Here is a 15,686-nt window from a genome sequence, read left to right as displayed (position 1 = left end):
TTACACCCAATGACACCAGCATGGAGCTTTGCTTTGGTTCTATGAATATCTTTTTACTAAGAATTGTTTCTTTCTTTTCCTAAGACATTATATCACTATGAGCTTTTACAAAACAACAATGACATGTTCCTATGATCAAGATTCTTCAGTAAAGACTTTGAAAATTCTAATAATAGAACAAAATGTTTTAAAAATAACTGGGAGGGACATGGAAAATATGACAAAATAGATCACATTTGTTAAATGCTTCTTTTTATTTTTAGCTTTCTTGGTTTGCCTCTTTATAAACAACTTCACTATTTTATAGGAGTGTATTCAACTTATGCAATTCAAATTCAGAATCCAACTTAGTCTGACTGCCTTTTTAACTTTACACATAGCGCATGTTCTCGTGGAAGTGGTTGAAACTACTCACTAGAACTTAAAAGTTAAACAATGATATAAATCTTTCTGCAAAAGAAGCCAAAAAGTTATATTACAGGAGGAAAAGCAAAAGCAAAGGATTGTACCTATTCAGTATGTAGCTTGTAGGAAATAATTTATTAAAAATAAATGTCACCATTTAAAGACTTTTCATCAATATTTTAATTTAAGGAATCGTCAACATGTTCAAAACTGCCCATGCATGTGGTCAAATATAGGCATTGTGTTCCAGGAGGTTTATTTGTTTTTGTTTTGCTTTGGTTGTTGTTGTTTTTATTATTTTTTAGAAAGTTTTGTTGTCATTGTTCAGAAGATTTTTGATAAGGCTTGATAAGCACCCTCTGTACACTCTGGAACCTGACAGGCAAGTAGTTTTTTCTGGTCTGACCAAAAACCACCAGCAATACATGTTCTGTTGACCAAGTGCTTTAGCTTCACCTGAGCAGCTGCCTTTGTTCCCAATCTTCATTTCTCTTCTCTTGCATGGTGTGATATTCCCATGAGTCTCATGATAAAAAGCATTCTACTGTATCTTATTTTAAGTTTCCAAGAGATTTAAAATGTGGGAGTTGCAATCAGCAAAAAATAATTTACAAATGGAAACATAATTAACTACTTAATAGAACTTAAAGGAGCTTATCTTTCTTTCCCATTAATTCTTTATTTCTATTTCATTTTTAATTTCTCATTTTTTTCTTATTTGGGCAAAAGAGATAAAAAGGAGATGAAAGTTTCTTTTTTCATTTTTCTTTTTTTTAATTAAAAATGTTTTTTTCAATTCACCATTATAACCAGTCACTGGGATATGTTCTTAAGAACTACCAAGGAACGACAGTGGCACATCCATTTCCAATGGCTGGTGGTTTACACCCAAGAGATTTTACTGAACTACAGCACTGCATGATCTGCCATAGTTTTAAATGGTTAGGAACGTTCTCTACACAGACTGAATCAATTTTCTCCAACTTCACTCCTGAAACTGATATGAAACTAATCATCAAAAACTTCTTGGCAATTTCTGGGAAATAAAGTTTTGGTTCCGACCCCTACTGGAAAGAATAAAAAGACGGGGGTGATTATTTTACTATATGAGGGTGCCTGGCAACTTTAGAGTGGTATTATTCAATAAACACATACAGCCCCTTTACCTAGCAATGATCTTACATCGATTCCTTTTTTATCTCATTCTCCAAAAGCTAGGCAGATTAAAGAAAATGTATAAAGCCTCATCTGAACATTTCATCTGATGTGAATCAATCTGAGTGATTTTTGTAAACCTGTGCCCACTTATCCCAGCTGTGTGTACGACAGTTTTATTAAATGGAAAACCTGTGATGCAATTCAGTGAAACACATTGAAATAAGACATTTTAACAGAATACAAACAACAATAAACCTTTTTTATTCAAAATCACAAAAAGGCTCATTTAACGACAGGGTTAAATTAGGCACCACTTCAGAACAGTTAACACAGAGCGTTAAATTTTAAATCCAAAACCAATCATTGTGTCTACATTGGAGCTGAAAGGAGATGACAATGCTAATGGGATAGTAGAATGGGTAGAATGGATGGAGGATACTATTTTACTCAAAATTATTTCAGTGGGTTATGTTAAAATCCAAATTACAAAATAGTAACACATCACAGATAGAACTATTAACTTCTTAGCTTGCTTCAAACAGACAAAGCATATCAAAGCTACAACTTTCCTTGTCAACAAAATTATGTTAGTAAATGCTAACTACTTTACTAACATCTGAAACTATACTCATTCTTAATCTTCATGTTATAGCAAGAATGAAACAAACAGGAGACTTTTAAGGCCATGCATAATATTAATATGTCACATAGGACACTGATGTTTCATTTACTAATGTTTGCTCATTGAAATCATGCATTCTTACCTTTCAATAGATTTATTAGGTGTATAATTCAAGTTTATTTATAAACAAAAGGAGTTTAATGGGTATATGTATACACTCAGAATGTGTATCAGGGGTTGCTCTTTTGCACCTGTGATTGATGTTTTCCCTCTCTTTGTTAATATACAATGTTTCTAAAAGATATTTTTTTTCAATCACAGATGTTATATCATAAACAGAGAATTATGTTTTCTATTATAACTAGCTCAGGTGTAAAGAAAAAATTCCGAGAGAAATTTCCTGTTTATATACATTTATCTTCCCTAATTATCTTTGAAGAGAAACAAAGTGGAGGAAAAAAAAATGCAAAATGAAAAATGCAAAAAATAGGCAATGTTGTCATGTTAGTCATTTGTTTTTAAAGGCTTGACCAATACGAAAAATTTATCTTTAAATTTATGTCATGTTCCTCATTCCCATTTCCTGTCTCAGATGTACATAACAACTTATGAAAGAGAGAACCTTTTTTGTTTAGATTGTCTGTCTTATATTGTAACTTTATACAATGTTGATCAAATATGTGTACTAAGAGAATATATTCAATATCTGTGTTAGGGCTGAGAAGTAATAACTGGAATCTGATTGCATTTACCAGATAAACTTCATAATCTATTGCAAAATTTCAGAAGTAAGGCAAGAATTGTATTTCTAGATATATGTGTAAGATTAGGTATATAGTTATCAATGAGCAGGACAGTCTCTCCTAGGATACAAATAGTTATCAATTAAGAAAGGAAAGCATCAGAACCACCTGACAGATTAGTAGAGTCATTAAGTTTTGTAATATAATTAATTCAACTGCCCTTAAATTATGCCCTTGAGACAATGCAGTAGCACAGAGGGACAAAAATATTAAAACTGGTGGGGGGCCAAGGAGAAGAGACCAGTTTCCTGAAATAAAATCTTGTCAAAATTCTAGTGATAAAAAGCTCCAGCTTTTATTGTTTTTAAAACTGGTTGTATCAAACTCCAGTTCCTATCTAGTAGGATACAAGTTGTCCAAGATGAACATTTCATTTTTTTTAATTTTATTTTTTTAGTCCAGTATAACAATTCAGTGTAGTCTGCCCTCTCTGAAATGAGTGTAATCAGGTTAAGATCTGTAAATATTTTGGATGTATTTCTTAATCCCCTGATTTACACATCTAACACACATATCAATAATTCAAATAATATTTCAAATAAATTGTATAAGTCTATGTTTGCAGGCTTTTGCATTTGATTCCTTGCTTGGCACATATTATGTTCCAAAGAGGAGTTATCATAAGATTTACTGAGCCAGAAAAAGATAGGCCTCTCTTTCTTGCTGATATTCAACATGAGATGGTTGCTGCAAATCTGTGGAAAGTCAGCAGAGAGAGCTTTGGTGAGTTATTCTAGAGAGACGTCTAATTTTTTTTTCCTCTTCTTTTGAAACATATATTTTAAATGACTGTTAACAAATTTTTTATGCTATTGTGTGTGAAGTAGTGAGTAGTTTAGGATAATTACATAAAATGACATTTTTTACTTATTTTCTTTTATGCTTATACGTGAAGTAGCTGTAAGACACTACAGTATATATGTGGGTGTTTGGACTTCATTAAGTCTTAAATTGAGCTACATATCTGTCTTATCTGTCTGCAAAGCCATTGTAAAAATAGAAAATAGGAAAAAATATTTCAATAAAATATACACATCGACTTTTTAAAGTGTGTTGGAAAAAAGAGCTGAAGAAATTGGATTTTCATAACCTTCACTTATTTATATACTTCACATAACAAGGTCTGAGTTGTTCATAAATGTACAAATAGAGAAGGCCTGTTTCAACAGCTAAAACATATCATGTTCTTCTGTTCATATTTCACAAGATACTGAATTTCTTTTAATAAAAGGGACCAAACAACTAAAGAAGAAATTCTTCCAGAGAAGAAATCCCTAAAAGCTGTAAAAAGTTATTTAATTCCCCCTTCATGTCATAGTGGAAGTTTTGTATGAAGTGCTGTCTCAGAGAAATGATTTCAGCAAATGAAGAAGTTGTTCATGAGTTATGTTCCACTTAAACATGGGTACAAAGTTAGGATGATTTCTTATTACAAAAGCACACCACCACCAGGTATGGATGTCAGTATTTGCTGGTAATACATATTATGGTCTCAGCTTTCTGCAAAGAAGAGGACAGCAACATAATGAAAAATAATCTTGATATTATTGAATAAAACCTTATATACGATGCCAAAGACAAGTAAAAATAAATAAATAATAAATAAAGAAATAAAGAAATAGAAATAGAAATAATAGAAATAGAAATAATAGAAATAAATAGAAATAGAAATAGATAAAAATTAAAATTAACATTAAAATTAAAATTAAAATTAGTAACCACCAGATGTTAAAATAAGAATGAGTAACAACGGTAGCATCAGTGTAACTGATTTCTTACACTAGAATACACAAATCTCATGCTAGAAAGTACTCAAGTATTTTTAGAGGAATAGTTGTGTGATATAAGCACTGGAAGTACAGAATTTTCATCAAATAACACTGTTACAACTATGAAAGAAGCAGCTAAATGAAATCCACAGCTTATGAGCAGTGGTGTTTAGAAACTGGAAGACTAGGAAAGAAAGAAGAATGGAACTAGAATGGCACTTCAAAGGATGCAGCCAAATATGAGTGGCTACATATCCAAAGACTGAAGAAAGGACAAGAGACCTCTAAAAGAATATACAGGATACCTAATAGCTGGAAGTATAGTCACTAGAGATATATGCTTACCTGACCAACAAACTTGCCAACACACATATATAAAAGTAAAATCATTTGGATTTTAACTTCAATAGCAGTGCAGCTGCTACTGCAGTTCAGAGAAATTGGTGTTGACTGTCTCTTAAAACTGAATCTAATCCCACATGGGGCTAATACAGTTGCAGAAGATTTCTGGGTGTGGTGGTTTTACCGTGCTAGGCAGCTGAACACCACAACCGCTCTCTCCCTCCCCCTCCTTAGATGAGGAGGGGAAGAAGTAAAGGAAAGAACAACTCACGGGTTGAGATAAGGATGATTTAATTAAAGGGGGAAAAAAATAATTATTAAGGAAAGATTATTATTAATTAAACAATTTAACTAAACAATTTAACTAAACAATTAACAATTTAACTAAAGGGTAAAAAGGAAAGGGGAAAAGGGAGGGGGAAAGGGAAAAAATAAACAAAACAAGTAAAGGCTATGTGGAAGTGCAGAGGAAAGAAATTACTCTCTACTTCCCACAAATGAGCGATGCTTGACCACGTCCTTGAAGCAGGGCCTCAACGCACGTAGCCGGTGTTCGGGAGGAGGGCAGACGTTTTCACAACGAGAGCCCACCCCTCCCCTCTTCCTCCTTTTTCCACCTTTTATTGCTGAGTGTGACATCATATGGTATAGAATATCCCTTTGGTTGGTTTAGGTCAGCTGCCCTGGTGATGTTTCTTTTCTCACATCTTTGCCCACCCCTAGGGGAGTTAGGGAGAGTCCTGATACTGTTCCAGCACTGCTCAGCAGCAGACACAACACTGGTGTGATACCATTGCTGTTTTAGCTATGAGTGCAGAGCACAGCACTGTATGGGCTGCTGCAGGGAAAGTTAACATCCCAGCCCAACCCAGTACACTGGGTCAGCTCCTTGGGGAAATAAACAAAAGAGAGAACATCCTTCAACAAATGATATATATTATTATTATTATGTAAGATAAATAATATAGAATGGTTATCCAGCAATAAAAGATTTACATTTACTAGTGAATGAGTTACAAAAAGCAGTCTCCACAGAAGGCCATACACATTCACAAGCTAAAGAAACTGTGAGGGGTGTACTTTGTACAACTGAACTAAATTATGTGCAAAGATAGACATTTTCCATAGCTGTCCATGTATAATTATCATCACATTACCTTTATTCTCTTAGCTTAAGTGCATACCTCTTGAGCTTGCTTTGAATAGGCAGCTATACACTTAACAAGGAAAAAAAAATTAAATAGGTAGTGCTTAAGAGGAAAATTAAATGAACCTTAGAAAAAAATGAAAGCACTCACCTTACCCAACCCCTCACATTCCTCTGCTTCCTTCAATTCTTTGGTATGGAACAACAATTTGGAAACTGCTCTTATAGCTTAATCCTTAAAAACAAATTTTCAGCAAAGATAGTTGCAATTATCAGATTATTATTTATTTTAAAAATAATTAATATTTAGTTATCATTATAATTTATATCATTATATTTCTAGATTGGATGTTTATCTGTATGTACATGGTTATATTCATTCTATATACAGAATACTGTGATATATTATAAATTAAACAATATATAATGTTAATATGTAATGTAATTAACAAAACTTATTTGAAAAAGCTAAAAGGACTCCACCCAGTTTTTAATACATCGTATTGTTCCACAGAAGTGGTGGAAGATGTATCTTTTGTAATCTCCCACAGAAAAACTGGGAGAAAGCTATTTATTTTCCTCAAGAAATCTTACAGAATCTGAGCTGTGTTACACTCTGCTGAGAAAGGCAAAGCCTTGGGTCTGTCAATAACTCAGCATGCATTTCTTCAGCTTGTATTCTGAAAACAGAAATGTACCATAAGTTCTCAGCAGCACTTACTGGGTTCAGAGACATTTTTGACCTTCTACCCATGGCTACAATATTATTTTTTTCTTTTATTTTGCTTTGTTTAATGAGATTTTGACTCAGTAATGAATATATACTTGTGAAAATAATCTGATCTCCAGACACTACCTATCTTCCCTATTAAGCAGCTACTATCATAAGAAGAGGTAGTAAAGAAAGATGTTATGTCCACACAAACCTTGTCCTGTCATTGTTTACAACATCTGCCAATCATCTTCAGCAAATTATAAATGATCAGGTAAAAGATGGTCATTGACAGAAACCCATTCAGTGCTGTCAAAGAAGGTGAAACACAGGGATCCATTTTACAACAGGGATGTTACTGTACTGGCAGTACCCTAATGGCCTGCTTCTGAAAAAAAAGAATTCCATTTTAGGGCCTTTAATATTTTCATAAAAGGACTAGATGCGGGACTTAAAGGTATAGTAAATAAGTTTGTAGATGATGCCAAACTGGGAGGGGCTGTAAACTCTGTAGTAGGGTACAGAGGCCTTGCAGAGAGACCTAAACAAATTACAGGGCTGGACAACCACCAACCATATGAAGTTTAACAAGAGCAAGAGCCAGGTTCTGCACGTGGGAAGGGGGAACCCTGGCTGTACGTACAGACTGGGGGAAAAGACCCTGGAGAGCAGCACCACAGAAAGGGATCTGGGGATTCTGATCAACAGCAAGTTAAATATGAGCCAGCAGCATGCCCTGGCAGACAGGAGGGCCAACCATATCCTGGGGTGCATCAAGCACGGCATTGCTAGTCGGTCAAGGGAAGTGATTGTCCCACACCGCCCTGTGTTGGTGCAGCCTCACCTTGAGTACTGTGTGCAATTTTGGGTGCCACAATTTAAGAAAGACATAAAACTGCTATAGAGCGTCCAAAAGACAGCTACAAAGATGGTGAAGGGTCTAGACGGCTAGATGTATGAGGAGCAGATAAGGTTGCTTGGTTTGTTCAGCCTAGAGAAGAGGAGAATGAGGGGCAACCTCAACACAGCCTACAGCTTCCTGACTAGGGGGAGTGGAGGGACAGGTGTTGAACTCTTGTCTCTGGTGACTGGCAATAAGACCCAAGGGAATGGGGTGAAGATTCAACAGGGGAGGTTCAGCTTGTATATAATGATTTATTTAATTTTTATTGAGGGGGTGGTCAGACACTGGAACAGGCTCCCTAGGGAAGTGGTCATGGCACCAAGTCTACTGGAATTCAAGAAACATTTGGACAATGCTCTCAGATATATGGGCTGATTTTTGGGTAGTCCTGTGTGGAGGCAAAAGTTGGACTTGATGATCCTTATGTGTCACTTCCAACTCAGAATACTCTATGATTCTATAAAAAATGTTTGTGCAAGGTGTTAGCGAGGAATCACACAGATCTGCAGTGTGTCACCACTGTCCTTCCAGTATAAACCGTCAAAGATTTTTGGAGAGCAAACTAAAAGAAAGGCCATTAGCTCTATAATGCCTCTTCAAAGTGAACTGCAACTGCTCATGTATTTTTGTAGCTGGGAATAGTGACCTGAAGGAGTACAGATTTCCTCTGCATCCAGCCTTTCCCAGTAAGGACTGCTTGTGTTTCTCACTGACAGATGAGATGAAAAGGGAAAACATTCTGTGTCAGACTAGTTATAGCATTAGTAATTGCAGTTTTGTACTTTTATTTCAGACCTTTATTGAAATAAAACAAGAACATCACCCTTTGCTGTGCATCTGCTGAAGATAAAACTGGGTACAAAAATGTTTAAGAGCCTAGGGGATTTTGCAGGATAGTCACCAAGCTCCTGGCTTCCACACTGCAAAAGGGTATGACTAGGCAGACAAATGGTGCCTCCCCCAAAAGAGAAGTAAATGGCACAACAGAAGCGGATGCCTGGCTCTCCAATCCTTCTTCCAAATGCAGAAAACTTAATTAGATAGAAGACGTATTTCCACTAACACCTGTCAGTCACCCCATGAAGGGCAACAGTTGATGTCTTTGGAGCAAAAAGTTGAGCTGCCCCTTTGCATTGTGGAAGTACTTAGAAATTATTTGCTGAGCTGTCTATCAACTGATCAACCCATTAAGCAATGAGTCCCAGATCTTCTAAGTGAAGGATACATGTATGTCAGCTGTGGAGCAACCTGGGTGGTCTGAAGACAGTGACAGCTGTGTGAGATAACAACAGGGAGAGTAGAAACAGTACTCAGGTGAATAGGTGACACTGTGAAACACTATCACTTATAGCATAATTAAGGGGGGTTGTGAAGCACTCAAGTGAGAAAAACACATAATAGGGAAATGACAGTTGTTTATACTGTATTAGAGAGATGGAAACTAGGAATATTTTCTGGTAATTTCAACAGTTCACCTAGTGAATGCTGTTACATCTAGCTATATTTATCACATATAGGTTATTTTACAACTTGAAATATAATATTTCCTGAACAAGTACAGTAACAAAAAATGGGCTGGACCCCTCCCCTTCCAAACATAACTCCTTTTCTCCCCTTCTGCCTGAATATTCCTTCCTGAGCCCTGGACTCTAGGAACATGGAGAGAGAGCTGTTCTCTGAAGATGCTGTATAACCTCGCTTAGTGGCTGATTGGAAAAGTGGGTTAAAAATTTTTTTGGGCTGCGGCTGTTAAGAGTCTGAAACAGTTTTAATGGCTGTTGCTACACATAGACTACAATTGCATTATATCAGTTCAAGTCTGCTGCACTTAATCACACACTTCTTTGCCTTCTTCTTAGCCCTCTTTTCACAATGTAAAGATGACACTAGTTTGTAACTAAAGAAACTTCCCTTCCTTCCTCTCAACTTCCTAGGTCACATCCTATATTGGATCCATGATACTCTTGGTGCTGCTTAGATAAGGAACAAAAAGCAGGATTGTAAGAGAGTTCCTCCCTTTAATTATTTTGCTGGTGGCAGCATTCCTTACTGAAAAATACAGAGTACTACTCACACTACAAGAAAGATTGGATTACTCTTTCCTTCCTTTGAATTTCCAGGGACTTTATAACCTTTTCTCCTTCTGTGCTTTCTCCAATTCCTCCTGGAGGAATTTTCTACTAACCAAAGATTCCATTGGTCTTCTCCATTAAAGGCAGAGCACTGCACAGGGCCACAGTTAGGGTGAGGCAAAACACTGTCAAAGGACTGTATGGGTCCTCAACCCCTCTGGCACCTGCCAGTCAAGAAGAGAAGTCCCAGCTTATTTTGGCAGTAAGCAGAAGACAGTGGATGTGAGAGGAGGGAGCAGTGAAAAGAGAAAAAAAAGGCAACAAAAGGCAACAAAAAGAGGAAAAGAGAGAAAAGAGACAACAAAAGCACTAAAAATATCTCACTGATGTTCTGGGTAGGTATTCACATTTTTTGTGTTTGTTGTTGTTGTTTTGGTTGGTTGGTTTTGTTTTTTTCCTAATTACTACGTCTCAGGCCTTAACATGGTGTGTATATATATGTATTTATGAAATATTTAAATATATATTAAATATATATGTATGTAGTTACATAACTATAGCCATATATACACACACTTACATGTTCATTTTAATTATTCTTGCCATCTTCCCTCTCCCCTCTCCCCTTCCACCATTTGTTTTCCCCCAGCTGGGGTGGAGGCTGTAGAGCTAGGAAAGACAATTATTTAAAATACACAAATAAGTTATTTCAAACCTTCTGGAATCTTACAAGGTACTGAAAATACATAAGTAGCAACTTCTGTAATTTTTTATTTAGTTTAGAGCAGACAAAAAAAATCTAGAATTGAACATGCAAAGAAATGTCTTTCCTTTCCCAGGAAAATTCAAAACTTGGTAGGGGTGACAGTCTACTTTTTTGTTTTATGTTTTTTTTGTTTGTTTTGTTTTTTATGAATTGAAGTCTTAGCTGCTGCTTCTTTTTTTTCTTTTTTTTTTCAGTTTATTTATTATATATGGAAATAATTAAAAGAAAACATTCTAATCCCCAAAGACCCAAGTGTTTGTGTTACTTAAAGAGTCAAATCTTAGCTATGCAAATTAGAAGAGAGAATGAACCTGGACCATCTATAAAGGGGAGTGAAAGAAAGAAAGAAAGAGAATGGAAACCTTAAACTGTGTTACTTAAGAGGGGAAGGGATGTCACTTCCAAAATGTAATTTGGTGGAGTATGCTACCATATTGCTGAAAAATGTTTTAACAGCAGTCTCTTAAGCCGGTCTTTGTTTTTGACAAAGCTTCTCTGTCTGTGCAAGGCTATGTTTTTAATGAATTGTCATCTCTACAATGAAAGAAAAAGAAAAGGAAAATTCAGGTCTCAGGTCTAGATGAAATCCAATCAAATAAAATTTAAATTAACATCTGATTTTTTTTTTTCCTGAACTTCTGAGTATTTTAAGTCATAGTTATCAGTAAGTAAAAGTATCACTACTTAAAATGAAACAAAATCAGTAAATTACTATGAAAAATACAACTGGATTCCTTTTTGCTTTCTTGTGGGGTACTTTTTTTTCCCTAAATTAATATTTATTTTATATGTGCTTTATATTAATTTTGATAGCAAAAGAGCATACTTTCTAGAAAATGGAAATTAAAATCAGAAATGTCAGGGGAAAAAAAATCACCAAAAGATTTAGTGTTAAAGTAAAGTTTGATATACTCAATACCAAAAATAAAACTCATGCAAACACTGAAGTTTTATACTTAATTTTAATGACATTATCTTCTCTTGTTCAAGATTTTGAGCCCCCTTTATTTTATATATATATACACACACACACATTCATATGCATATATGATATAAATGAATAGAATGAAGGAAACATGATGAAAAAATCTTCTACTGGAATGCACAGATTTTACAAAAATTTTCAGGTTCAATTGCTAGAAGTTAGGCTCAGTTTCTTGGAATTAAACATCTACAGTTCAACCATTGATATCATTTTTAAGTAGCTTTGGGTTGCTTTCATTGACATGGATAAATATGAGTTTAGGAGCAAGATTTTAAAGAAAATACTACTGTTTTGTTCTCTTTCCTGCTTTCTTCCTCTTCTCCCTTTCTCCATTTCTCCTTTTCTTCCTTCCCTCATTTCCTTAACTCAAACACAAATTAGAATTCAAAATATTATGGAAGTCTAATTTCTTTTCAGTAATAGATGTTTTAATTATATTATTGATAGACAGTAGATAAGGCTAGATATATAGATAAGAAAAGGACTGATGTTTGGTTTATTGATTAAAGCCAGAAGAAAAACTGTGCTTTGGACATAACATGAAACCAAGGCTTGCATTCACTGAAAGAAAGCTATTCAAGCATTTTCTGCTGAACACTTGCCTAATTTAATTCAGCAGAAGAACTCCAATTAACCTCAGGGCAACCTGATTTGACCTCCTGGATGGCCACTACGCTGAGCTTGTTTGTTTATCAATCTGGCAGATTTAAGATATTTCTGAATCCATTATAACAAGATAATTGTAATAGTCACTTATATTAGAGAAAGACAATTATACTTTATTTGATGGATGTCACCATCCTTTCAGGCATTAATAAGGAAGATTAGGCTGCTTCCTGTACAGCTATTTCATGACTACCTGAGCACGGTACTTCTATTATGTGCATATCATACTTCTTAAGCTATTCATCACTTTTCCTGAGTACCAATTCATTTAAAATGCACCTATCAGTATCAATAAATGAAAGAAAGCAGACGTTTGATGTGTCTTTCATTGCACTGACAAGCATGACACACATGCTAAGACCCCTACTGCTTTTTCTAGGATCCCAGCTTTTGGTTGTCCATAAGCATGGTTTGATGGAAGGCCTTACAAAAGAGCTGCAAGGCCTTTGGCCTTTTTATGACATAGCAGTTTTGGAAGGCTTTGTCTGAGATAAGCCATAGTACAACAGCCTCTTCAGTTAATTGGCACAAACCCAATTTCCCTGACATGAATACAGGCTTCAGATAAATCTCTTCAAGTTAGGTTAAATGAAATAGAATATTATTAAGAAGGGTATTTTATTATTATTATTCTAATATATATATATATAATCTTCAAAACAAGGCATCTCAGATTGTACCATTACATCTGTACCATTAGTTAGAGACTGACTAGAAATAGATTTGGAAATTGTTTCCATAGACGGATGTACTTAACAAGACTTGCTTTAAAATAATAATTCCTAAGCATATATTTCTTAAATGTATATTCCTAAAAAACTTATCACCTAAATATTGCCTCCGTAATGCTTCCTGAATTATGGTAGTGTACTCTTTTTTTTTTTTTTCTCTCTTTCTCTTTGCTACTTAGAAAACAAAAGCAGCCATGCTGTGTAAGGATCATGTAGCTCAGCATGCTTCCTCTGGCAACGGCCATAAGCAAATAACTAAGGAGAAATATAAACAAACTATGCATACACAATACTTCTAGAATTCTCTCAACATCCAAACATTTTCAGTTCAGTGGATTTGCTGAATTGTTTCTGGTTTCTGATTAGTATCTTTAAATATCATTATCTGGATAGGCTTTTACTTTCAAGGACAACAAATCTCTTAAATTTCCTTTTTTATTTTTTTCCCCTTTCGGAGTCCAAATGTTACTAATTTCATTGAAGCTTAATATATCTTCTTGGAAGAGGGGAAGAATTAATTTAATCGATTTTGTCCTTAACATTTATAGACTTCTTTCATACGTCCCCTAAGTCACTTTTTTTTCTGGGCTTGATAAGTACTAATTTGCTTAATCGTTTCTTATGTGGAAGTTAGTCTGTATGCTAGTCAATTTTTCCTCCCCTTTCAAAACTTCCCTCCAACTCTTTTCTTTAAATCTTCTTGTTCAACTCCTGTTTTCCTGTGATGAATCATTTATCCATAATACTTCTTAATACATTTTCACCCCATATCTTTTCAGTTACCATTCTAATTTAAGCATACATTTTCCTGCTCTAGTTTTTGTTCACCTCTTTCTTTTCACACAGACTCCCACTTTTCAGATTTTCTTGCATTACACTGCTGGCACACCCCTTCAGCACATACTCATCTCACACTCCCACAAGCTGCCAGTACATTTCTTCCTACCTGTAACTTCTAGCATTTCTCCACTGTCCAGGGAAGGAGGGATAGCAATTAGGAAGCTCTGTGATTCTCAGAAACTCCTTGATGGAAGCTCTATGAGCTGCAGCAGCTCATACTTCTCCCCACCATAAACTTGAAGAGAGTGCTAGGAGGATGAAAGCAATAGATGCAGGATTCATTTCGTTGGACATCTACGCAGTCGATGTCTACATCTGAAGTAGTTATCTGGACTGGTTGTTTATAATCACAGGAGAGAATATATAGATGGTCTACTTAAACATCTCTCATATAGACTGTTATCTATAAGGTCAACCCTGAAACATGTAAAAAGAAGGAGGCACTCTTTTTCCCCAGTTTCTCTGTTGCTTCAGCAAAACTGGCAGGTAATTCAATAGGCAAAATAAAAATTGTAACTTACTTTGCTCTCGTAGATTTTTGCATGTAGAATACATCTGGTTCTGTGTCTGTCTCCACTTACTTGTCAGCCCTAAGAGCACATGCTACATCAAGATTCCAGTCTATGACATGAGATTTCTGCCATCTTATATGTTTGCCTTGATAGTTATTAGCTCAAGGGAGGAGCAAGGCAGGGGATGGGAGGGTTGGGGGAGCAGAGGCTGTGAGATTTTCCATCTAAGGATAGTGAGCTTTCAAAGAAATAACTATTTATCATAAGAGTGAAATCTGCTTTGTTTTCCAATGACCACTTTCCTCTCTTGCTCCATGTTTTCTCTAATCACTAGTTAACCACTAATTAAAGATCAATTCATTTCAATTCTGTCACTAATTTCAATTACTAATCAATTAATTTTAATTAATTGAAATTCTCTTCATTTATTTCCCAGATGACACACAGGGACATATCAAGTAGTTTTCAAAGAACTATACTGAAACTATTTTAACTCTTTTTTTAGTGTTCTGTTTTGTTTTTCATATTATGCTATTAGCAGAGTGGGGTTTTTCTGGCTTTGAGAGTTCAGAATTTGTAAGTAGGTAGGAGAAGTAGGTAGAATAAGACAGGTAATTCTCTAGGTGGGCTGAAATGACACTTTCCCTCATATATTATTAGCACAATTAGTATGTAAGTGTAATATTTCTTTCTAGTGGAGCAAACGAAGCAATGGTTCATGTAGAGCAGAGAAAGTGATTCTGTAGTTCAAACGATGCTGCTGTTTATTTCTGTACTAAAAATTCATTATCCATTCTTGCTAAAATGTTATTGCTTCATTAGCAAAAAATCTTGAAATGTACAAGTAATGTTTGCTTTTTGAAATATGCATGCTCAAAAACAATTGCAATTAACTGGAACGTGCAATCTGTCCAGTTACATGATTACTGTTGAATATCTAGTTAATTTTATGCACACAGTTATAAATAATTCAACAGATTTATTAATTTTCAGGTTTTAAATCTATATTTCTGGAGGAAAGTGATTGTGTGGTAATAGTGCTATGGGAGCTATGAAGGTATTACTGATGTGCCCAAAGCCTTTCCATGTTTTTTAACTGTACCAGTTGATCTATGAAAAGATATTCTCTTTCTCCTGAAATATTCTTTCTTTAGTCCATTGTTTTCTTTAGTCTGATTTCAGAAAACAATAATAATAATAATAATTTTCATATACCAGTTACCATCACAGTAATAATCTTATCAAGGTGAGG

At 35.0% G+C, this 15,686-nt stretch overlaps 1 long non-coding RNA gene across 2 annotated transcripts; it reads right to left on the bottom strand.

Annotated features, from left to right (window-relative positions):
* Nucleotides 1-1,549: 1,549 nt before the first annotated feature.
* Nucleotides 1,550-15,443, bottom strand: LOC310896152. 2 transcript variants are annotated; one of them, XR_014581236.1, is made up of 6 exons: nt 14,444-15,443; nt 14,029-14,170; nt 11,131-11,234; nt 10,515-10,603; nt 6,398-6,481; nt 1,550-4,488 (listed from the first exon to the last, which is right to left on the bottom strand). It is a non-coding gene; the product is annotated as an uncharacterized lncRNA (long non-coding RNA). The 2 variants fall into 2 exon arrangements; XR_014581237.1 differs by lacking the exon at nt 11,131-11,234.
* Between the last annotated feature and the right edge of the window lie 243 nt (nt 15,444-15,686).

Source organism: Anser anser (genome assembly GCF_964211835.1).
Source record: "Anser anser genome assembly, chromosome: 1".
Taxonomy (NCBI): domain Eukaryota; kingdom Metazoa; phylum Chordata; class Aves; order Anseriformes; family Anatidae; genus Anser; species Anser anser.
The sequence above is the reverse complement of the archived record's forward strand: the minus strand, read 5'-3'. Positions and strand labels throughout refer to the sequence as shown.